The sequence below is a fragment of the Hemibagrus wyckioides genome, linkage group LG08 (genome assembly GCF_019097595.1).
Source record: "Hemibagrus wyckioides isolate EC202008001 linkage group LG08, SWU_Hwy_1.0, whole genome shotgun sequence".
NCBI lineage: Eukaryota > Metazoa > Chordata > Actinopteri > Siluriformes > Bagridae > Hemibagrus > Hemibagrus wyckioides.
In genome coordinates, this window is record NC_080717.1 from 27,591,806 (window position 1) to 27,614,874 (window position 23,069).

Sequence of the window (23,069 nt, forward strand, 5' to 3'; positions counted from 1 at the left end):
ATTCCATGGTCAACTGTTAGTGGTATTATAACAAAGTGGAAGCAATTGGGAACAACAGAAAGTCAGCCACAAAGTAGTAGTCCATGTAAAATCACAGAGTGGTGTTAGCGCATGCTGAGGCACACAGATTCAAGAAGCTTTATTGTCATTTCAACCACATATAGCTGATGCAGTACATAGTGAAATGAAACAACGTTTCTCCAAGACCTGGTGCTACAGAAACATACAACAACAAGTTCAGCACAAAACAACACCACAGAGCTAGGACAGAAGTGTGTCTTAGCCACGTAAAGTGCACAGTGTGCAGCTAGGTGCAAACAGAGCATAGACAAGACAGTGCAAAAGACAATAAAGACAACACAAAAGAACACAGGACACTTAGCGCCGAAAAGAACGTGTAATGGAATGTACGTGAAATAAAATAGATAAAGTGAAATGATGTAAAAGTAAAAAAAAAAAAAAAAGTATTGTGCAAAAAATACACAGCAGTGGTTGAGGTAGTGCAAATAGAATAAACATAAATATAACTATAGCAGCGGATGACAGGTAGAGGTAGTGCAGTAAGTAATGAACAATATAAATTATGTGTGTATGCGTCCACACAGTCAAGAGAGAGTGTGTGTGTATCTGTGTGTGAGAGAGACAGAGAGTTAATATACAGATCAGTCCTGAGTGAGAGTGTGTGTGTGTGTGAGAGAGTGTAGAACAGTTCAGTCCCAGGTGTTGAGGAACCTGATGGCTTGAGGAAAGAAACTGTTACACAGTCTGGTTGTGAGGGCCCAAATGCTCCGGTACCTCTTTCCAGATGGCAGGAGGGTGAAGAGTGTGTGTGAGGGGTGTGTGGAGTCATCCACAATGCTGTTGGTTTTGCGGATGCAGCGTACGGTGTAAATGTCCGTGATAGAGGGGAGAGAGACTCCGATGATCTTCTCAGCTGTCCTCACTATCCACTGAAGGGTCTTGCGATCCGAGACGGTGCAGTTCCCAAACCAGGTAGGTGGTACGTGTCAAAGTAACATCCACATGGATGGCAGGACCCAATGTTTCCTGGCGTGCATGACCCTGTCGCCGGTTCACCACTGTTCCTTACTTGGACCACTTTTGATAGATACTGACCACTGCAGGCCGGAAACACACCAGAAGGGCTGCAGTTTTGGAGATGCTCTGATCCAGTGGTCTGGCCATCACAATTTGGCCCTTGTCAGACTCGCTCAAATCCTTACGCTTGCCCATTTTTCCTGCTTCTAACACGTCAACTTTGAGGACAAAATCTTCATTTGCTGCCTAATATATCCCACCCACCAACAGGTGCCATGATGAGATAATCAGTGTTATGCACTTCACCTGTCAGTGCTCAGAATGTTATGGCTGATCGGTTGCAGATGCTTGTTGCATGTTGGAAAAGCGAAGCTTTTAAAGCATTCTCTGTGCGGACCCAAGTAATTAAGTTAAAGTGCCTCACGATCAGAACCAGCCCTTTGCGTTCCCACGTACCCACACAGCTGCTGTGTGCTGCCTCGTTAGCGCAGTAGGTAGCGCGTCAGTCTCATAATCTGAAGGTCGTGAGTTCGATCCTCACCCGGGGCATGGCGTCTTTATACGTGTGCTGGATTAGTAAATCAGTGTTCGTGTAAGTCTGTGATCGCAGCCGCAAGATAAAACACGCAAAATGATGCGTTTTTTCCAAAATAACTGTATGAGATGCAGAAACATCTCAGTTCTCAATTCGAAGCATTTTGATTGTGACATGATAAAGCAACAAAGTTTAATTGTTAAGGTTTTTAGGGCTCAGTCCTGATCCTGGAAAACTCCAGATCCCAGTCCCTTTTCAGCCTCGTTAGCGCAGCAGGTAGCGCGTCAGTCTCATAATCTGAAGGTCGTGAGTTCGACCCTCACACGGGGCACGGCGGTTTTATACGTGTGCAAGATGAGTAAATCAGCGTTTGTATGTATAAATCTGTGATCGCAACATAAGATGAGGTGTCTTTTCTAAAATACCTGTATGAGATGCAGTAACGGATGTTCTCAGTTCAAAGCGTTTTGATTGTGACATGATAAAGCAACAAACTTCCACTGGTTTTTGAGTGAATTCCTCAGACCAGTCCTATTAGGCAGTCCCACACTCTCACAACCTCATTTTACGCTCCTGAATGGAAGAAAAGTCATTACCTGCATATTACACATACTGATACTTCAACAAATACTGACTCAAGGTTTTTCAGTGCAACCAAAAGTTCTCAGTCCTAATCCCGGAAAACTCGGGCTCTGTAACTCCGTTCTGCCTCGTTAGCGCAGTAGGTAGCGCGTCAGTCTCATAATCTCATAATCACCTGACTTCATGCGTGTGCTAGATGAGTTAAATCAGCATTCATATGTCAGTATGTATACACCGATGAAGCATAACGTTATGACCACTTGCCTAGTATCATGTTGGTCCCCCTTTGGCTGCCACAGCAGCCGTGACCCGTCGAAGCATTTACTCCACTAGATCTCTGAAGGTGTACTGTGGTATCTGGCACCAAGATGTTAGCAGCAGATCCTTTAATTCCTGTAAGTCGCGAGGTGGGGCCTCCATGGATCAGACTTGTTTGTCCAGCACATCCCACACATGTTCAATTGGACTGAGATCTGAGGAATTTGGAGGCCAAGTCAAGACCTCAGACTGGTTGTTGTGCTCATCAAACCATCCCTGAACCATTTTTGCTTTGTGGCATGGCACAGTATAGTGCTGGAAGATGCCACAGCCATCAGGGAATACCGTTTCCATGAAAGTGTGTACATGGTCTGCAGCAGGGCTTAGGTAGGTGGTACGTGTCAAAGTAACATCCACATGGATGGCAGGACCCAATGTTTCCTGGCGTGCATGACCCTGTCGCCGGTTCACCACTGTTCCTTACTTGGACCACTTTTGATAGATACTGACCACTGCAGGCCGGAAACACACCAGAAGGGCTGCAGTTTTGGAGATGCTCTGATCCAGTGGTCTGGCCATCACAATTTGGCCCTTGTCAGACTCGCTCAAATCCTTACGCTTGCCCATTTTTCCTGCTTCTAACACGTCAACTTTGAGGACAAAATCTTCATTTGCTGCCTAATATATCCCACCCACCAACAGGTGCCATGATGAGATAATCAGTGTTATGCACTTCACCTGTCAGTGCTCAGAATGTTATGGCTGATCGGTTGCAGATGCTTGTTGCATGTTGGAAAAGCGAAGCTTTTAAAGCATTCTCTGTGCGGACCCAAGTAATTAAGTTAAAGTGCCTCACGATCAGAACCAGCCCTTTGCGTTCCCACGTACCCACACAGCTGCTGTGTGCTGCCTCGTTAGCGCAGTAGGTAGCGCGTCAGTCTCATAATCTGAAGGTCGTGAGTTCGATCCTCACACGGGGCATGGCGTCTTTATACGTGTGCTGGATTAGTAAATCAGTGTTCGTGTAAGTCTGTGATCGCAGCCGCAAGATAAAACACGCAAAATGATGCGTTTTTTCCAAAATAACTGTATGAGATGCAGAAACATCTCAGTTCTCAATTCGAAGCATTTTGATTGTGACATGATAAAGCAACAAAGTTTAATTGTTAAGGTTTTAAGGGCTCAGTCCTGATCCTGGAAAACTCCAGATCCCAGTCCCTTTTCAGCCTCGTTAGCGCAGCAGGTAGCGCGTCAGTCTCATAATCTGAAGGTCGTGAGTTCGACCCTCACACGGGGCACGGCGGTTTTATACGTGTGCAAGATGAGTAAATCAGCGTTTGTATGTATAAATCTGTGATCGCAACATAAGATGAGGTGTCTTTTCTAAAATACCTGTATGAGATGCAGTAACGGATGTTCTCAGTTCAAAGCGTTTTGATTGTGACATGATAAAGCAACAAACTTCCACTGGTTTTTGAGTGAATTCCTCAGACCAGTCCTATTAGGCAGTCCCACACTCTCACAACCTCATTTTACGCTCCTGAATGGAAGAAAAGTCATTACCTGCATATTACACATACTGATACTTCAACAAATACTGACTCAAGGTTTTTCAGTGCAACCAAAAGTTCTCAGTCCTAATCCCGGAAAACTCGGGCTCTGTAACTCCGTTCTGCCTCGTTAGCGCAGTAGGTAGCGCGTCAGTCTCATAATCTCATAATCACCTGACTTCATGCGTGTGCTAGATGAGTTAAATCAGCATTCATATGTCAGTATGTATACACCGATGAAGCATAACGTTATGACCACTTGCCTAGTATCATGTTGGTCCCCCTTTGGCTGCCACAGCAGCCGTGACCCGTCGAAGCATTTACTCCACTAGATCTCTGAAGGTGTACTGTGGTATCTGGCACCAAGATGTTAGCAGCAGATCCTTTAATTCCTGTAAGTCGCGAGGTGGGGCCTCCATGGATCAGACTTGTTTGTCCAGCACATCCCACACATGTTCGATTGGACTGAGATCTGAGGAATTTGGAGGCCAAGTCAAGACCTCAGACTGGTTGTTGTGCTCATCAAACCATCCCTGAACCATTTTTGCTTTGTGGCATGGCACAGTATAGTGCTGGAAGATGCCACAGCCATCAGGGATTACCGTTTCCATGAAAGTGTGTACATGGTCTGCAGCAGGGCTTAGGTAGGTGGTACGTGTCAAAGTAACATCCACATGGATGGCAGGACCCAATGTTTCCTGGCGTGCATGACCCTGTCGCCGGTTCACCACTGTTCCTTACTTGGACCACTTTTGATAGATACTGACCACTGCAGGCCGGAAACACACCAGAAGGGCTGCAGTTTTGGAGATGCTCTGATCCAGTGGTCTGGCCATCACAATTTGGCCCTTGTCAGACTCGCTCAAATCCTTACGCTTGCCCATTTTTCCTGCTTCTAACACGTCAACTTTGAGGACAAAATCTTCATTTGCTGCCTAATATATCCCACCCACCAACAGGTGCCATGATGAGATAATCAGTGTTATGCACTTCACCTGTCAGTGCTCAGAATGTTATGGCTGATCGGTTGCAGATGCTTGTTGCATGTTGGAAAAGCGAAGCTTTTAAAGCATTCTCTGTGCGGACCCAAGTAATTAAGTTAAAGTGCCTCACGATCAGAACCAGCCCTTTGCGTTCCCACGTACCCACACAGCTGCTGTGTGCTGCCTCGTTAGCGCAGTAGGTAGCGCGTCAGTCTCATAATCTGAAGGTCGTGAGTTCGATCCTCACACGGGGCATGGCGTCTTTATACGTGTGCTGGATTAGTAAATCAGTGTTCGTGTAAGTCTGTGATCGCAGCCGCAAGATAAAACACGCAAAATGATGCGTTTTTTCCAAAATAACTGTATGAGATGCAGAAACATCTCAGTTCTCAATTCGAAGCATTTTGATTGTGACATGATAAAGCAACAAAGTTTAATTGTTAAGGTTTTAAGGGCTCAGTCCTGATCCTGGAAAACTCCAGATCCCAGTCCCTTTTCAGCCTCGTTAGCGCAGCAGGTAGCGCGTCAGTCTCATAATCTGAAGGTCGTGAGTTCGACCCTCACACGGGGCACGGCGGTTTTATACGTGTGCAAGATGAGTAAATCAGCGTTTGTATGTATAAATCTGTGATCGCAACATAAGATGAGGTGTCTTTTCTAAAATACCTGTATGAGATGCAGTAACGGATGTTCTCAGTTCAAAGCGTTTTGATTGTGACATGATAAAGCAACAAACTTCCACTGGTTTTTGAGTGAATTCCTCAGACCAGTCCTATTAGGCAGTCCCACACTCTCACAACCTCATTTTACGCTCCTGAATGGAAGAAAAGTCATTACCTGCATTTTACACATACTGATACTTCAACAAATACTGACTCAAGGTTTTTCAGTGCAACCAAAAGTTCTCAGTCCTAATCCCGGAAAACTCGGGCTCTGTAACTCCGTTCTGCCTCGTTAGCGCAGTAGGTAGCGCGTCAGTCTCATAATCTCATAATCACCTGACTTCATGCGTGTGCTAGATGAGTTAAATCAGCATTCATATGTCAGTATGTATACACCGATGAAGCATAACGTTATGACCACTTGCCTAGTATCATGTTGGTCCCCCTTTGGCTGCCACAGCAGCCGTGACCCGTCGAAGCATTTACTCCACTAGATCTCTGAAGGTGTACTGTGGTATCTGGCACCAAGATGTTAGCAGCAGATCCTTTAATTCCTGTAAGTCGCGAGGTGGGGCCTCCATGGATCAGACTTGTTTGTCCAGCACATCCCACACATGTTCGATTGGACTGAGATCTGAGGAATTTGGAGGCCAAGTCAAGACCTCAGACTGGTTGTTGTGCTCATCAAACCATCCCTGAACCATTTTTGCTTTGTGGCATGGCACAGTATAGTGCTGGAAGATGCCACAGCCATCAGGGAATACCGTTTCCATGAAAGTGTGTACATGGTCTGCAGCAGGGCTTAGGTAGGTGGTACGTGTCAAAGTAACATCCACATGGATGGCAGGACCCAATGTTTCCTGGCGTGCATGACCCTGTCGCCGGTTCACCACTGTTCCTTACTTGGACCACTTTTGATAGATACTGACCACTGCAGGCCGGAAACACACCAGAAGGGCTGCAGTTTTGGAGATGCTCTGATCCAGTGGTCTGGACATCACAATTTGGCCCTTGTCAGACTCGCTCAAATCCTTACGCTTGCCCATTTTTCCTGCTTCTAACACGTCAACTTTGAGGACAAAATCTTCATTTGCTGCCTAATATATCCCACCCACCAACAGGTGCCATGATGAGATAATCAGTGTTATGCACTTCACCTGTCAGTGCTCAGAATGTTATGGCTGATCGGTTGCAGATGCTTGTTGCATGTTGGAAAAGCGAAGCTTTTAAAGCATTCTCTGTGCGGACCCAAGTAATTAAGTTAAAGTGCCTCACGATCAGAACCAGCCCTTTGCGTTCCCACGTACCCACACAGCTGCTGTGTGCTGCCTCGTTAGCGCAGTAGGTAGCGCGTCAGTCTCATAATCTGAAGGTCGTGAGTTCGATCCTCACACGGGGCATGGCGTCTTTATACGTGTGCTGGATTAGTAAATCAGTGTTCGTGTAAGTCTGTGATCGCAGCCGCAAGATAAAACGCGCAAAATGATGCGTTTTTTCCAAAATAACTGTATGAGATGCAGAAACATCTCAGTTCTCAATTCGAAGCATTTTGATTGTGACATGATAAAGCAACAAAGTTTAATTGTTAAGGTTTTAAGGGCTCAGTCCTGATCCTGGAAAACTCCAGATCCCAGTCCCTTTTCAGCCTCGTTAGCGCAGCAGGTAGCGCGTCAGTCTCATAATCTGAAGGTCGTGAGTTCGACCCTCACACGGGGCACGGCGGTTTTATACGTGTGCAAGATGAGTAAATCAGCGTTTGTATGTATAAATCTGTGATCGCAACATAAGATGAGGTGTCTTTTCTAAAATACCTGTATGAGATGCAGTAACGGATGTTCTCAGTTCAAAGCGTTTTGATTGTGACATGATAAAGCAACAAACTTCCACTGGTTTTTGAGTGAATTCCTCAGACCAGTCCTATTAGGCAGTCCCACACTCTCACAACCTCATTTTACGCTCCTGAATGGAAGAAAAGTCATTACCTGCATATTACACATACTGATACTTCAACAAATACTGACTCAAGGTTTTTCAGTGCAACCAAAAGTTCTCAGTCCTAATCCCGGAAAACTCGGGCTCTGTAACTCCGTTCTGCCTCGTTAGCGCAGTAGGTAGCGCGTCAGTCTCATAATCTCATAATCACCTGACTTCATGCGTGTGCTAGATGAGTTAAATCAGCATTCATATGTCAGTATGTATACACCGATGAAGCATAACGTTATGACCACTTGCCTAGTATCATGTTGGTCCCCCTTTGGCTGCCACAGCAGCCGTGACCCGTCGAAGCATTTACTCCACTAGATCTCTGAAGGTGTACTGTGGTATCTGGCACCAAGATGTTAGCAGCAGATCCTTTAATTCCTGTAAGTCGCGAGGTGGGGCCTCCATGGATCAGACTTGTTTGTCCAGCACATCCCACACATGTTCGATTGGACTGAGATCTGAGGAATTTGGAGGCCAAGTCAAGACCTCAGACTGGTTGTTGTGCTCATCAAACCATCCCTGAACCATTTTTGCTTTGTGGCATGGCACAGTATAGTGCTGGAAGATGCCACAGCCATCAGGGAATACCGTTTCCATGAAAGTGTGTACATGGTCTGCAGCAGGGCTTAGGTAGGTGGTACGTGTCAAAGTAACATCCACATGGATGGCAGGACCCAATGTTTCCTGGCGTGCATGACCCTGTCGCCGGTTCACCACTGTTCCTTACTTGGACCACTTTTGATAGATACTGACCACTGCAGGCCGGAAACACACCAGAAGGGCTGCAGTTTTGGAGATGCTCTGATCCAGTGGTCTGGCCATCACAATTTGGCCCTTGCCAGACTCGCTCAAATCCTTACGCTTGCCCATTTTTCCTGCTTCTAACACGTCAACTTTGAGGACAAAATCTTCATTTGCTGCCTAATATATCCCACCCACCAACAGGTGCCATGATGAGATAATCAGTGTTATGCACTTCACCTGTCAGTGCTCAGAATGTTATGGCTGATCGGTTGCAGATGCTTGTTGCATGTTGGAAAAGCGAAGCTTTTAAAGCATTCTCTGTGCGGACCCAAGTAATTAAGTTAAAGTGCCTCACGATCAGAACCAGCCCTTTGCGTTCCCACGTACCCACACAGCTGCTGTGTGCTGCCTCGTTAGCGCAGTAGGTAGCGCGTCAGTCTCATAATCTGAAGGTCGTGAGTTCGATCCTCACACGGGGCATGGCGTCTTTATACGTGTGCTGGATTAGTAAATCAGTGTTCGTGTAAGTCTGTGATCGCAGCCGCAAGATAAAACGCGCAAAATGATGCGTTTTTTCCAAAATAACTGTATGAGATGCAGAAACATCTCAGTTCTCAATTCGAAGCATTTTGATTGTGACATGATAAAGCAACAAAGTTTAATTGTTAAGGTTTTAAGGGCTCAGTCCTGATCCTGGAAAACTCCAGATCCCAGTCCCTTTTCAGCCTCGTTAGCGCAGCAGGTAGCGCGTCAGTCTCATAATCTGAAGGTCGTGAGTTCGACCCTCACACGGGGCACGGCGGTTTTATACGTGTGCAAGATGAGTAAATCAGCGTTTGTATGTATAAATCTGTGATCGCAACATAAGATGAGGTGTCTTTTCTAAAATACCTGTATGAGATGCAGTAACGGATGTTCTCAGTTCAAAGCGTTTTGATTGTGACATGATAAAGCAACAAACTTCCACTGGTTTTTGAGTGAATTCCTCAGACCAGTCCTATTAGGCAGTCCCACACTCTCACAACCTCATTTTACGCTCCTGAATGGAAGAAAAGTCATTACCTGCATATTACACATACTGATACTTCAACAAATACTGACTCAAGGTTTTTCAGTGCAACCAAAAGTTCTCAGTCCTAATCCCGGAAAACTCGGGCTCTGTAACTCCGTTCTGCCTCGTTAGCGCAGTAGGTAGCGCGTCAGTCTCATAATCTCATAATCACCTGACTTCATGCGTGTGCTAGATGAGTTAAATCAGCATTCATATGTCAGTATGTATACACCGATGAAGCATAACGTTATGACCACTTGCCTAGTATCATGTTGGTCCCCCTTTGGCTGCCACAGCAGCCGTGACCCGTCGAAGCATTTACTCCACTAGATCTCTGAAGGTGTACTGTGGTATCTGGCACCAAGATGTTAGCAGCAGATCCTTTAATTCCTGTAAGTCGCGAGGTGGGGCCTCCATGGATCAGACTTGTTTGTCCAGCACATCCCACACATGTTCGATTGGACTGAGATCTGAGGAATTTGGAGGCCAAGTCAAGACCTCAGACTGGTTGTTGTGCTCATCAAACCATCCCTGAACCATTTTTGCTTTGTGGCATGGCACAGTATAGTGCTGGAAGATGCCACAGCCATCAGGGAATACCGTTTCCATGAAAGTGTGTACATGGTCTGCAGCAGGGCTTAGGTAGGTGGTACGTGTCAAAGTAACATCCACATGGATGGCAGGACCCAATGTTTCCTGGCGTGCATGACCCTGTCGCCGGTTCACCACTGTTCCTTACTTGGACCACTTTTGATAGATACTGACCACTGCAGGCCGGAAACACACCAGAAGGGCTGCAGTTTTGGAGATGCTCTGATCCAGTGGTCTGGCCATCACAATTTGGCCCTTGTCAGACTCGCTCAAATCCTTACGCTTGCCCATTTTTCCTGCTTCTAACACGTCAACTTTGAGGACAAAATCTTCATTTGCTGCCTAATATATCCCACCCACCAACAGGTGCCATGATGAGATAATCAGTGTTATGCACTTCACCTGTCAGTGCTCAGAATGTTATGGCTGATCGGTTGCAGATGCTTGTTGCATGTTGGAAAAGCGAAGCTTTTAAAGCATTCTCTGTGCGGACCCAAGTAATTAAGTTAAAGTGCCTCACGATCAGAACCAGCCCTTTGCGTTCCCACGTACCCACACAGCTGCTGTGTGCTGCCTCGTTAGCGCAGTAGGTAGCGCGTCAGTCTCATAATCTGAAGGTCGTGAGTTCGATCCTCACACGGGGCATGGCGTCTTTATACGTGTGCTGGATTAGTAAATCAGTGTTCGTGTAAGTCTGTGATCGCAGCCGCAAGATAAAACGCGCAAAATGATGCGTTTTTTCCAAAATAACTGTATGAGATGCAGAAACATCTCAGTTCTCAATTCGAAGCATTTTGATTGTGACATGATAAAGCAACAAAGTTTAATTGTTAAGGTTTTAAGGGCTCAGTCCTGATCCTGGAAAACTCCAGATCCCAGTCCCTTTTCAGCCTCGTTAGCGCAGCAGGTAGCGCGTCAGTCTCATAATCTGAAGGTCGTGAGTTCGACCCTCACACGGGGCACGGCGGTTTTATACGTGTGCAAGATGAGTAAATCAGCGTTTGTATGTATAAATCTGTGATCGCAACATAAGATGAGGTGTCTTTTCTAAAATACCTGTATGAGATGCAGTAACGGATGTTCTCAGTTCAAAGCGTTTTGATTGTGACATGATAAAGCAACAAACTTCCACTGGTTTTTGAGTGAATTCCTCAGACCAGTCCTATTAGGCAGTCCCACACTCTCACAACCTCATTTTACGCTCCTGAATGGAAGAAAAGTCATTACCTGCATATTACACATACTGATACTTCAACAAATACTGACTCAAGGTTTTTCAGTGCAACCAAAAGTTCTCAGTCCTAATCCCGGAAAACTCGGGCTCTGTAACTCCGTTCTGCCTCGTTAGCGCAGTAGGTAGCGCGTCAGTCTCATAATCTCATAATCACCTGACTTCATGCGTGTGCTAGATGAGTTAAATCAGCATTCATATGTCAGTATGTATACACCGATGAAGCATAACGTTATGACCACTTGCCTAGTATCATGTTGGTCCCCCTTTGGCTGCCACAGCAGCCGTGACCCGTCGAAGCATTTACTCCACTAGATCTCTGAAGGTGTACTGTGGTATCTGGCACCAAGATGTTAGCAGCAGATCCTTTAATTCCTGTAAGTCGCGAGGTGGGGCCTCCATGGATCAGACTTGTTTGTCCAGCACATCCCACACATGTTCGATTGGACTGAGATCTGAGGAATTTGGAGGCCAAGTCAAGACCTCAGACTGGTTGTTGTGCTCATCAAACCATCCCTGAACCATTTTTGCTTTGTGGCATGGCACAGTATAGTGCTGGAAGATGCCACAGCCATCAGGGATTACCGTTTCCATGAAAGTGTGTACATGGTCTGCAGCAGGGCTTAGGTAGGTGGTACGTGTCAAAGTAACATCCACATGGATGGCAGGACCCAATGTTTCCTGGCGTGCATGACCCTGTCGCCGGTTCACCACTGTTCCTTACTTGGACCACTTTTGATAGATACTGACCACTGCAGGCCGGAAACACACCAGAAGGGCTGCAGTTTTGGAGATGCTCTGATCCAGTGGTCTGGCCATCACAATTTGGCCCTTGTCAGACTCGCTCAAATCCTTACGCTTGCCCATTTTTCCTGCTTCTAACACGTCAACTTTGAGGACAAAATCTTCATTTGCTGCCTAATATATCCCACCCACCAACAGGTGCCATGATGAGATAATCAGTGTTATGCACTTCACCTGTCAGTGCTCAGAATGTTATGGCTGATCGGTTGCAGATGCTTGTTGCATGTTGGAAAAGCGAAGCTTTTAAAGCATTCTCTGTGCGGACCCAAGTAATTAAGTTAAAGTGCCTCACGATCAGAACCAGCCCTTTGCGTTCCCACGTACCCACACAGCTGCTGTGTGCTGCCTCGTTAGCGCAGTAGGTAGCGCGTCAGTCTCATAATCTGAAGGTCGTGAGTTCGATCCTCACACGGGGCATGGCGTCTTTATACGTGTGCTGGATTAGTAAATCAGTGTTCGTGTAAGTCTGTGATCGCAGCCGCAAGATAAAACGCGCAAAATGATGCGTTTTTTCCAAAATAACTGTATGAGATGCAGAAACATCTCAGTTCTCAATTCGAAGCATTTTGATTGTGACATGATAAAGCAACAAAGTTTAATTGTTAAGGTTTTAAGGGCTCAGTCCTGATCCTGGAAAACTCCAGATCCCAGTCCCTTTTCAGCCTCGTTAGCGCAGCAGGTAGCGCGTCAGTCTCATAATCTGAAGGTCGTGAGTTCGACCCTCACACGGGGCACGGCGGTTTTATACGTGTGCAAGATGAGTAAATCAGCGTTTGTATGTATAAATCTGTGATCGCAACATAAGATGAGGTGTCTTTTCTAAAATACCTGTATGAGATGCAGTAACGGATGTTCTCAGTTCAAAGCGTTTTGATTGTGACATGATAAAGCAACAAACTTCCACTGGTTTTTGAGTGAATTCCTCAGACCAGTCCTATTAGGCAGTCCCACACTCTCACAACCTCATTTTACGCTCCTGAATGGAAGAAAAGTCATTACCTGCATATTACACATACTGATACTTCAACAAATACTGACTCAAGGTTTTTCAGTGCAACCAAAAGTTCTCAGTCCTAATCCCGGAAAACTCGGGCTCTGTAACTCCGTTCTGCCTCGTTAGCGCAGTAGGTAGCGCGTCAGTCTCATAATCTCATAATCACCTGACTTCATGCGTGTGCTAGATGAGTTAAATCAGCATTCATATGTCAGTATGTATACACCGATGAAGCATAACGTTATGACCACTTGCCTAGTATCATGTTGGTCCCCCTTTGGCTGCCACAGCAGCCGTGACCCGTCGAAGCATTTACTCCACTAGATCTCTGAAGGTGTACTGTGGTATCTGGCACCAAGATGTTAGCAGCAGATCCTTTAATTCCTGTAAGTCGCGAGGTGGGGCCTCCATGGATCAGACTTGTTTGTCCAGCACATCCCACACATGTTCGATTGGACTGAGATCTGAGGAATTTGGAGGCCAAGTCAAGACCTCAGACTGGTTGTTGTGCTCATCAAACCATCCCTGAACCATTTTTGCTTTGTGGCATGGCACAGTATAGTGCTGGAAGATGCCACAGCCATCAGGGAATACCGTTTCCATGAAAGTGTGTACATGGTCTGCAGCAGGGCTTAGGTAGGTGGTACGTGTCAAAGTAACATCCACATGGATGGCAGGACCCAATGTTTCCTGGCGTGCATGACCCTGTCGCCGGTTCACCACTGTTCCTTACTTGGACCACTTTTGATAGATACTGACCACTGCAGGCCGGAAACACACCAGAAGGGCTGCAGTTTTGGAGATGCTCTGATCCAGTGGTCTGGCCATCACAATTTGGCCCTTGCCAGACTCGCTCAAATCCTTACGCTTGCCCATTTTTCCTGCTTCTAACACGTCAACTTTGAGGACAAAATCTTCATTTGCTGCCTAATATATCCCACCCACCAACAGGTGCCATGATGAGATAATCAGTGTTATGCACTTCACCTGTCAGTGCTCAGAATGTTATGGCTGATCGGTTGCAGATGCTTGTTGCATGTTGGAAAAGCGAAGCTTTTAAAGCATTCTCTGTGCGGACCCAAGTAATTAAGTTAAAGTGCCTCACGATCAGAACCAGCCCTTTGCGTTCCCACGTACCCACACAGCTGCTGTGTGCTGCCTCGTTAGCGCAGTAGGTAGCGCGTCAGTCTCATAATCTGAAGGTCGTGAGTTCGATCCTCACACGGGGCATGGCGTCTTTATACGTGTGCTGGATTAGTAAATCAGTGTTCGTGTAAGTCTGTGATCGCAGCCGCAAGATAAAACGCGCAAAATGATGCGTTTTTTCCAAAATAACTGTATGAGATGCAGAAACATCTCAGTTCTCAATTCGAAGCATTTTGATTGTGACATGATAAAGCAACAAAGTTTAATTGTTAAGGTTTTAAGGGCTCAGTCCTGATCCTGGAAAACTCCAGATCCCAGTCCCTTTTCAGCCTCGTTAGCGCAGCAGGTAGCGCGTCAGTCTCATAATCTGAAGGTCGTGAGTTCGACCCTCACACGGGGCACGGCGGTTTTATACGTGTGCAAGATGAGTAAATCAGCGTTTGTATGTATAAATCTGTGATCGCAACATAAGATGAGGTGTCTTTTCTAAAATACCTGTATGAGATGCAGTAACGGATGTTCTCAGTTCAAAGCGTTTTGATTGTGACATGATAAAGCAACAAACTTCCACTGGTTTTTGAGTGAATTCCTCAGACCAGTCCTATTAGGCAGTCCCACACTCTCACAACCTCATTTTACGCTCCTGAATGGAAGAAAAGTCATTACCTGCATATTACACATACTGATACTTCAACAAATACTGACTCAAGGTTTTTCAGTGCAACCAAAAGTTCTCAGTCCTAATCCCGGAAAACTCGGGCTCTGTAACTCCGTTCTGCCTCGTTAGCGCAGTAGGTAGCGCGTCAGTCTCATAATCTCATAATCACCTGACTTCATGCGTGTGCTAGATGAGTTAAATCAGCATTCATATGTCAGTATGTATACACCGATGAAGCATAACGTTATGACCACTTGCCTAGTATCATGTTGGTCCCCCTTTGGCTGCCACAGCAGCCGTGACCCGTCGAAGCATTTACTCCACTAGATCTCTGAAGGTGTACTGTGGTATCTGGCACCAAGATGTTAGCAGCAGATCCTTTAATTCCTGTAAGTCGCGAGGTGGGGCCTCCATGGATCAGACTTGTTTGTCCAGCACATCCCACACATGTTCGATTGGACTGAGATCTGAGGAATTTGGAGGCCAAGTCAAGACCTCAGACTGGTTGTTGTGCTCATCAAACCATCCCTGAACCATTTTTGCTTTGTGGCATGGCACAGTATAGTGCTGGAAGATGCCACAGCCCTCAGGGAATACCGTTTCCATGAAAGTGTGTACATGGTCTGCAGCAGGGCTTAGGTAGGTGGTACGTGTCAAAGTAACATCCACATGGATGGCAGGACCCAATGTTTCCTGGCGTGCATGACCCTGTCGCCGGTTCACCACTGTTCCTTACTTGGACCACTTTTGATAGATACTGACCACTGCAGGCCGGAAACACACCAGAAGGGCTGCAGTTTTGGAGATGCTCTGATCCAGTGGTCTGGCCATCACAATTTGGCCCTTGTCAGACTCGCTCAAATCCTTACGCTTGCCCATTTTTCCTGCTTCTAACACGTCAACTTTGAGGACAAAATCTTCATTTGCTGCCTAATATATCCCACCCACCAACAGGTGCCATGATGAGATAATCAGTGTTATGCACTTCACCTGTCAGTGCTCAGAATGTTATGGCTGATCGGTTGCAGATGCTTGTTGCATGTTGGAAAAGCGAAGCTTTTAAAGCATTCTCTGTGCGGACCCAAGTAATTAAGTTAAAGTGCCTCACGATCAGAACCAGCCCTTTGCGTTCCCACGTACCCACACAGCTGCTGTGTGCTGCCTCGTTAGCGCAGTAGGTAGCGCGTCAGTCTCATAATCTGAAGGTCGTGAGTTCGATCCTCACACGGGGCATGGCGTCTTTATACGTGTGCTGGATTAGTAAATCAGTGTTCGTGTAAGTCTGTGATCGCAGCCGCAAGATAAAACGCGCAAAATGATGCGTTTTTTCCAAAATAACTGTATGAGATGCAGAAACATCTCAGTTCTCAATTCGAAGCATTTTGATTGTGACATGATAAAGCAACAAAGTTTAATTGTTAAGGTTTTAAGGGCTCAGTCCTGATCCTGGAAAACTCCAGATCCCAGTCCCTTTTCAGCCTCGTTAGCGCAGCAGGTAGCGCGTCAGTCTCATAATCTGAAGGTCGTGAATTCGACCCTCACACGGGGCACGGCGGTTTATATAGTATATATATTTACACTATATTGCTAAAAGTATTCGCTCTATATATATATGTATATACACTATATTGCCAAAAGTATTCGCTCACCCATCCAAATAATCAGAATCAGGTGTTCCAATCACTTCCATGGCCACAGGTGTATAAAATCAAGCACCTAGGCATGCAGACTGTTTTTACAAACATTTGTGAAAGAATGGGTCGCTCTCAGGAGCTCAGTGAATTCCAGCGTGGAACTGTGATAGGATGCCACCTGTGCAACAAATCCAGTCGTGAAATTTCCTCGCTCCTAAATATTCCACAGTCAACTGTCAGCTGTATTATAAGAACGTGGAAGTGTTTGGGAACGACAGCAACTCAGCCACGAAGTGGTAGGCCACGTAAACTGACGGAGCGGGGTCAGCGGATGCTGAGGCGCATAGTGCGAAGAGGTCGCCAACTTTCTGCAGAGTCAATCGCTACAGACCTCCAAACTTCATGTGGCCTTCAGATTAGCTCAAGAACAGTGCGCAGAGAGCTTCATGGAATGGGTTTCCATGGCCGAGCAGCTGCATCCAAGCCATACATCACCAAGTGCAATGCAAAGCGTCGGATGCAGTGGTGTAAAGCACGCCGCCACTGGACTCTAGAGCAGTGGAGACGCGTTCTCTGGAGTGAGGAATCGCGCTTCTCCATCTGGCAATCTGATGGACAAGTCTGGGTTTGGCGGTTGCCAGGAGAACGGTACTTGTCTGACTGCATTGTGCCAAGTGTAAAGTTTGGTGGAGGGGGGATTATGGTGTGGGGTTGTTTTTCAGGAGCTGGGCTTGGCTCCTTAGTTCCAGTGAAAGGAACTCTGAATGCTTCAGCATACCAAGACATTTTGGACAATTCCATGCTCCCAACTTTGTGGGAACAGTTTGGAGCTGGCCCCTTCCTCTTCCAACATGACTGTGCACCAGTGCACAAAGCAAGGTCCATAAAGACATGGATGACAGAGTCTGGTGTGGATGAACTTGACTGGCCTGCACAGAGTCCTGACCTCAACCCGATAGAACACCTTTGGGATGAATTAGAGCGGAGACTGAGAGCCAGGCCTTCTCGTCCAACATCAGTGTGTGACCTCACAAATGCGCTTCTGGAAGAATGGTCAAAAATTCCCATGAACACACTCCTAAACCTTGTGGACAGCCTTCCCAGAAGAGTTGAAGCTGTTATAGCTGCAAAGGGTGGACCGACGTCATATTGAACCCTATAGATTAGGAATGGGATGTCGCTTAAGTTCATATGCGAGTCAAGGCAGGTGAGCGAATACTTTTGGCAATATAGTGTGTATATATATATATATATATATATATATATATATATATATATATATATATATATATATATATATATATATATATATATATATATATTGATTTTAATCCTTAACTCATACTGGTTTGTTTAATCACAGGAGTATGTCCTGTACTTTAATTAATTCAGGAAAGAAACAGCATAGTTCAAAAATATTTTTATTTCAAAATACTTTCTTTGTTCACCAGCAAGATAAAATACGTACAATGACGCCAGTTTTCTAAAATAATTGCGCAAGATGGAGACACATTTGTTCTTAATTCAAAGCAGGTTGGTTGTGACGTGATAAAGCAACAAAATTTTTTAAAAAAATTACATTTTGAGAGAATTCCTCAGACCAGTCCTACCAAACAATGTTTAGTCCACACTCTCATACAGTGGCGGGCCGTGCATTTCACACCTAGGACTTCACTGGTTTCCTTCCTGAATTAATCCACCTCTGTACCATCATTATGATGCCACCATGGGTGCTAGGCCATTTTCTCCTCATCCCTCCTAATATTCTGCGATTCTCCATAAACTGAACACAAATTTGTGATCGCCTCAGTCCCCTTTAAATTTCATATGAAAACTGTGGCATACTTAGGCTCTTCCCCGCCATTCAGCGCGTTCATCAATCCGCAGACCGCAGTGTCGCAGAGCGAGGATCAGAGGACATTTGTGTGTGTGTGATCAGGAAGACTCATATTTGGCTTGTTCAGTACTCAAATGTTATGCACATCTATGCAAAACAGTGGAATGCTGCAATAAATTTACCATCCTACCCTGTTAGTCAAACCTTTATTTTATTTTACTTATTTATTTTTTACTATTATACCCTCATTGGGGGCTGAGCCCCCCTCAAATTAAAATTCTAGAATTGCCCCTGGACACCACGGCAATAGATTAATAGATTACTCATCAACTGTTAAATAGCAAAGTAAAAAAGAAATTAGGCTACAGTATTTCACACCTCACAAGGAATAGTCAATTTTATTACGGTTATTTTTCTCAAAAAATACATTCTTGATGACGTATGCAGCAAACTGCAATTTCCAGAGGACACAGCATCCGAAATGAGACACAGTGAATATAGAAACAATGTATATGTGCAGTTTGCTGCCTCTGACTACTCCAATTATCAAATCAAAGGATGAGAATTTGCTGACGTAATCGTATGCCTACCTACTAGATGGCCCCAGTGATGCCAACTCGAAATCTGATTAGTTAAGGTAACAATTTCATTGCCACTTATTTTAAGCTATGGGCACCTGCACTGTTGATTCTGATTCTGAATAGACTATTGGGAATAATTTAATACACATTCGTGGATAATATATATATAAAACGTATTTAAATTCAAGCCAGTGATTCAGATCACTGCTGTTTAGGCCAGCAGAGAAGGCCTTGCTGGCCCTGATGGCCCACCACTGCTTTCATAATTTCAATTCTTGGTTCTGAATGCAAAAAAGTCATTAACTGCAGGCCAGACATACTGAGGGTCTCATGTACTAGCATTTGCAATATATTCCTGGTTTTGTTCTTTAACTGTAAAATTGTTGTTGTCTGCATATGCTGCCAAACTAAACATTATTGGCAGAAGAAGTTTTTTTCACACACAGTTGTAATGCAGTCTGCCTTCTTTGTTCTCAGGGATATGCCGAGTGGTTCCAAGTGAGTAGTCCTTTATGTCAGAAGGGTCAGTATCCCCATACACAAACTCAATTCGACTTGGAAATACAAAAGATAAAAAAAAACAATTTCTACCCACTATCAGCAGCAGGAAGTCATGACCATATGCCAGTCAACCTACCCTGTTATGAAATAGTTCACAGAAGGTAATGCAGACCATCATGCTGTAGGCAGGGAATTATCCCATTTTATGGATGGTGTCCTTTTAATTTTGCCTTTCATGGCTTATAAAATTGTTTAATATCTGCTGAAGTGAATCAGTGAAGAAGCAAATAAAGACATCGCCCCCCAGGTCATTTGTGATAGTAGCAAATTCTAACAGGATCATTTAATTCCTGCACATGATTGATAACGGCACTAGCTAAATGGACAAAAGCCTTTCTTCTATTAAAGCATCAGGCAAAGTGAAGACCTCCCACTTCTGAAGTCAGGAACACTGAGGATACAGGGGACCAACCACAGGTCAAATTAAATAACTTGTATAATTCCACTCCATGACAGTGCAATCTGTCCATTCAGCTTTTATAGCTCTGACCCCTATTACGGTCTTGGCCTGACATCATTTTTACCTTGATGGGTTAGAACGGTTCATCCAAATTGGTGTCTGTACTTGATAATGCACTGTTGCTGACAGTGGACGCTTGAATGATTGAACTGTTTTACCGTGTTTTGTGTTTCTTGCATTTCTGTGACCTCGCAGGTGATCTGTTCAGCATCAAATGGAGTTTAGAACTGACATTGAAACACACCATTTCGGGTCTGTGGTAGGTAGAGGAGAGTAAAACTATTACGTCCCATAAATTAGCATAGTCAGGTATAATTCTAGTAATAGAAACTCTCTTTTTAAAAAAATTATTTCTTAATTCTAGCCTGACAAGGACTGCGAGAGCTACGAAATGAAGTCATCAGACCTTCCCGAAATGGACAGCGGAATAATTTCAGTACAGCTTCTTGAATTTAAGACAAGTCTCCTTGAAGCAGCAGAGGAACTCCATATTCACAGGGTATGGTCCATCAGTCCTGTTCATTTATTTTAGTCATTATTTATGAAACTGGTATGTGGTGAGGTCATGAGCACACAGTGACTCAGCTTGCAGACACGATAAAAAGCTACCAAAGCTGGTTTTGTTCTGTACTTTAAAAAAAGGGTAAAATCTTTTTAATCTATAGTTTTTACACTATAAATTAGTTGAGATGAAATAAAAAGATGACACAAAGACAAGGCTTAATTCCTTTATTGTACAAAGCAAGATGAATATATTACATAGAAGTATTTTATTTTATTTTATATATTTTTTTATTCCAGTTTAGATAGGATAGGAAGATAGATAGGAAGATGATACCGTGCAATAAACGTCCTCATATTTTAATACTGCACGGCTGCTAGTGCCCTTCAGTTATAGTTATAGTTATGTAAGAGCTCTATTCAGTTAAATCTAGATAGAATAGAAAGATGTAATTTGTTCAGAAGGGGTGTTATGGGTTTTTGAATGAAGACGATGACAGCACTTCTCGTCCGTTTGTACATGAGTGCATTTACATCAGCACGGGGTCATGCGAGCAGGACCTGCCACATTCACGTCTTCATGCTTGTAAAACTGTTTCCCTCAAGCAAGCACTTAAACGCTGACACTGTACACGGAAAAGTTGTAGGACCAAAACTAAGCATTGGATCGCTCTCCTTTTTATTGTTATTATCATGCTGTTGGGGAACAAAGGCATTAAATCAGTCCGCTCCTCAGGCATGCCATTAAACTAACACTTTGTAGTTCCCTGGTTTATTGGGCTGAAGGTTGAGGCAGAGGACGGCTGTCAGGTTCGTCTTACTCAGCTGTATAACATCGTGCATCTTTTAATGTTCATTAAGTACCTCTTTTTATGTTAGGTACAAATCCGTGCGGAAATTCAACCGCTTAGTCTGAGATTAAACACATGACACCACATATAAACAAATTTGTTTTTCTTATTGTACGTTTTTCTCCTAAAAATTTTGTACTGTTAGTTCTTTATACTGTAGTTTATAGTATTTAGTTTTATAATCCCTTTGATATGTTTTCAGCTAATAAATCAGCTCTTCTCCTTTTAAGATTTACTCCGATGACCAAATTTAACATCGCTTTTTTTTTTTCTGGGCAAAATCTCTACAGAATTTATTGTTCAGCTTTACCTGGTGTGTATTTTCAAGTGTATGCTATGCCTGTAACGCACTTTAATGGGAACATATAAATAAACTCCTACATAGATATAAAAAGTGACCGTGTAGAAAACCATTGACTTTTACCTTTCCTGTAGGGGGACGAGGAAGTCTTTGTGCTAATATCTCCTCTTTAATGCACCGGCGGTTTCCCAAACACGCCGCACAAGCCATTAAAATGTGATTTGTGTATATCTTGTTTCTTTTTTTTTAAAGCTTATGTGTGTGTTATGTGTGTGTAGACTGAAGTTTATTGTAAATGTCAGCAATTTCCACTTACAGAAGGATTTTAATTGAGAATATCCATGTGTGAACAATTTACATTCAGGATGCTGAGACACGTCACGAGGCTCAGATATGTAAACTTGTCCTGGAGAAGCAAGAACTAGAGTGGCAGAAGGTGTGTGTTCCAACAAGAGCCTTTTTTTAAGGCTATGTGAACAGCATTAGTATGTCTTAAAATGTTTGGTGTGATATTTTTAGGAGTCTCTACAAAATCAAATCAACAGGATGACAAATGAACTATCAGAATCCCTCGCTGCTGTTAAAAAGAAGGTCTGTAGTCTTTTTTATTTTCTTTTTCACCCAAGTGATTTAAAACTTTCAGCTAATGTAAAAGTACAAAAACATTAGGATGTGCTAAATACTAAATACTATGTTAAGTTTCAGGCTCAGGTTCAAGGAATAGAAGAAGAAAAGGTAGCTTTTCTTTATACTCCCTAATCTAATGCCAGACTTAATAGCATATTATGTATAATAGTAATATGTGCATGTGGCTAATGATATGCTAATGAATTCAAAAGGGGAAACACCAACTGAGTGCTGAATTAAAGGACAAAGAGATCACCAGCCTGAAGGAAGAGTTGAAGCTGCTGCAGGTACATGGATGTGCAGAGAATCGTCATTTTCTCCTTTGTACACATTTTGTCTTCAGTGGGAAAATTCATCTCTTTGTTTTGTCAAACAAATGACATCTTTTGATGGATGCTGTCCTGTAACATTCATCTCTCTCTCTCTCTCTCTCTCTCTCTCTCTCTCTCTCGGTAAAATAAAAATTTATAGTGTCTTTATAAGTTCTTGGGCCACCAAAATCTGCATAATCATCTAAAACAACTTCAGAGAACCTTGGTATTGATTCTGCAGATCTGTAGAAATGTACTGGAGCAATGAATATGTTCTTCCAAAAAGAGTTTGTCCAAAAGTTTGTGGTGATGGTGGTGGAAAGTTGATGATGGTCTTCAGCTGTCCAGTTTGAGTGAGTCTGTACCCATGAGTGCCCATGAAAGCCTTATTTAATACTTTCAGTTACTCTAGACTTCAGCTCAAACCAATTTAACCATTCTCCTCTGATCTGAAGATGTTTCATGCTGCAGAGGATACAGGCATACAGGATGTTTTGTTTCTGAAATACTCAAGCTGCCCCATCGGGCACCAAAAACCTCAAAAATCTCTACAGAGATCAGACTTTTCCAGATGTTTTATGTGAACATAAACTGA

The 23,069-nt window shown here is 44.1% G+C and overlaps 1 long non-coding RNA gene and 18 other non-coding genes across 20 annotated transcripts; all 19 read left to right on the top strand.

The window, feature by feature from the left end:
- The first annotated feature begins 1,514 nt into the window (after positions 1–1,514).
- On the top strand, positions 1,515–1,587 carry trnam-cau (transfer RNA methionine (anticodon CAU)). The gene has a single exon. It is a non-coding gene; the product is annotated as a tRNA-Met (tRNA).
- A 244-nt stretch (positions 1,588–1,831) lies between these two features.
- On the top strand, positions 1,832–1,904 carry trnam-cau (transfer RNA methionine (anticodon CAU)). The gene has a single exon. It is a non-coding gene; the product is annotated as a tRNA-Met (tRNA).
- A 1,417-nt stretch (positions 1,905–3,321) lies between these two features.
- trnam-cau (transfer RNA methionine (anticodon CAU)) lies at positions 3,322–3,394 on the top strand. The gene has a single exon. It is a non-coding gene; the product is annotated as a tRNA-Met (tRNA).
- A 244-nt stretch (positions 3,395–3,638) lies between these two features.
- Positions 3,639–3,711, top strand: trnam-cau (transfer RNA methionine (anticodon CAU)). Its single transcript has one exon. It is a non-coding gene; the product is annotated as a tRNA-Met (tRNA).
- A 1,417-nt stretch (positions 3,712–5,128) lies between these two features.
- On the top strand, positions 5,129–5,201 carry trnam-cau (transfer RNA methionine (anticodon CAU)). The gene has a single exon. It is a non-coding gene; the product is annotated as a tRNA-Met (tRNA).
- A 244-nt stretch (positions 5,202–5,445) lies between these two features.
- Positions 5,446–5,518, top strand: trnam-cau (transfer RNA methionine (anticodon CAU)). The gene has a single exon. It is a non-coding gene; the product is annotated as a tRNA-Met (tRNA).
- A 1,417-nt stretch (positions 5,519–6,935) lies between these two features.
- trnam-cau (transfer RNA methionine (anticodon CAU)) lies at positions 6,936–7,008 on the top strand. The gene has a single exon. It is a non-coding gene; the product is annotated as a tRNA-Met (tRNA).
- Positions 7,009–7,252: 244 nt separating this feature from the next.
- Positions 7,253–7,325, top strand: trnam-cau (transfer RNA methionine (anticodon CAU)). Its single transcript has one exon. It is a non-coding gene; the product is annotated as a tRNA-Met (tRNA).
- A 1,417-nt stretch (positions 7,326–8,742) lies between these two features.
- trnam-cau (transfer RNA methionine (anticodon CAU)) lies at positions 8,743–8,815 on the top strand. Its single transcript has one exon. It is a non-coding gene; the product is annotated as a tRNA-Met (tRNA).
- A 244-nt stretch (positions 8,816–9,059) lies between these two features.
- trnam-cau (transfer RNA methionine (anticodon CAU)) lies at positions 9,060–9,132 on the top strand. Its single transcript has one exon. It is a non-coding gene; the product is annotated as a tRNA-Met (tRNA).
- Positions 9,133–10,549: 1,417 nt separating this feature from the next.
- Positions 10,550–10,622, top strand: trnam-cau (transfer RNA methionine (anticodon CAU)). The gene has a single exon. It is a non-coding gene; the product is annotated as a tRNA-Met (tRNA).
- Positions 10,623–10,866: 244 nt separating this feature from the next.
- On the top strand, positions 10,867–10,939 carry trnam-cau (transfer RNA methionine (anticodon CAU)). Its single transcript has one exon. It is a non-coding gene; the product is annotated as a tRNA-Met (tRNA).
- A 1,417-nt stretch (positions 10,940–12,356) lies between these two features.
- Positions 12,357–12,429, top strand: trnam-cau (transfer RNA methionine (anticodon CAU)). Its single transcript has one exon. It is a non-coding gene; the product is annotated as a tRNA-Met (tRNA).
- Positions 12,430–12,673: 244 nt separating this feature from the next.
- Positions 12,674–12,746, top strand: trnam-cau (transfer RNA methionine (anticodon CAU)). The gene has a single exon. It is a non-coding gene; the product is annotated as a tRNA-Met (tRNA).
- A 1,417-nt stretch (positions 12,747–14,163) lies between these two features.
- On the top strand, positions 14,164–14,236 carry trnam-cau (transfer RNA methionine (anticodon CAU)). Its single transcript has one exon. It is a non-coding gene; the product is annotated as a tRNA-Met (tRNA).
- Positions 14,237–14,480: 244 nt separating this feature from the next.
- trnam-cau (transfer RNA methionine (anticodon CAU)) lies at positions 14,481–14,553 on the top strand. Its single transcript has one exon. It is a non-coding gene; the product is annotated as a tRNA-Met (tRNA).
- Positions 14,554–15,970: 1,417 nt separating this feature from the next.
- trnam-cau (transfer RNA methionine (anticodon CAU)) lies at positions 15,971–16,043 on the top strand. The gene has a single exon. It is a non-coding gene; the product is annotated as a tRNA-Met (tRNA).
- A 244-nt stretch (positions 16,044–16,287) lies between these two features.
- Positions 16,288–16,360, top strand: trnam-cau (transfer RNA methionine (anticodon CAU)). Its single transcript has one exon. It is a non-coding gene; the product is annotated as a tRNA-Met (tRNA).
- Positions 16,361–20,689: 4,329 nt separating this feature from the next.
- Positions 20,690–22,569, top strand: LOC131358213 (uncharacterized). 2 transcript variants are annotated; one of them, XR_009205358.1, is made up of 4 exons: positions 20,690–21,972; positions 22,056–22,127; positions 22,236–22,271; positions 22,376–22,569. It is a non-coding gene; the product is annotated as an uncharacterized LOC131358213 (long non-coding RNA). The 2 variants fall into 2 exon arrangements; XR_009205357.1 differs by having other exon boundaries at positions 20,690–22,127.
- The last annotated feature ends 500 nt before the right edge of the window (positions 22,570–23,069 follow it).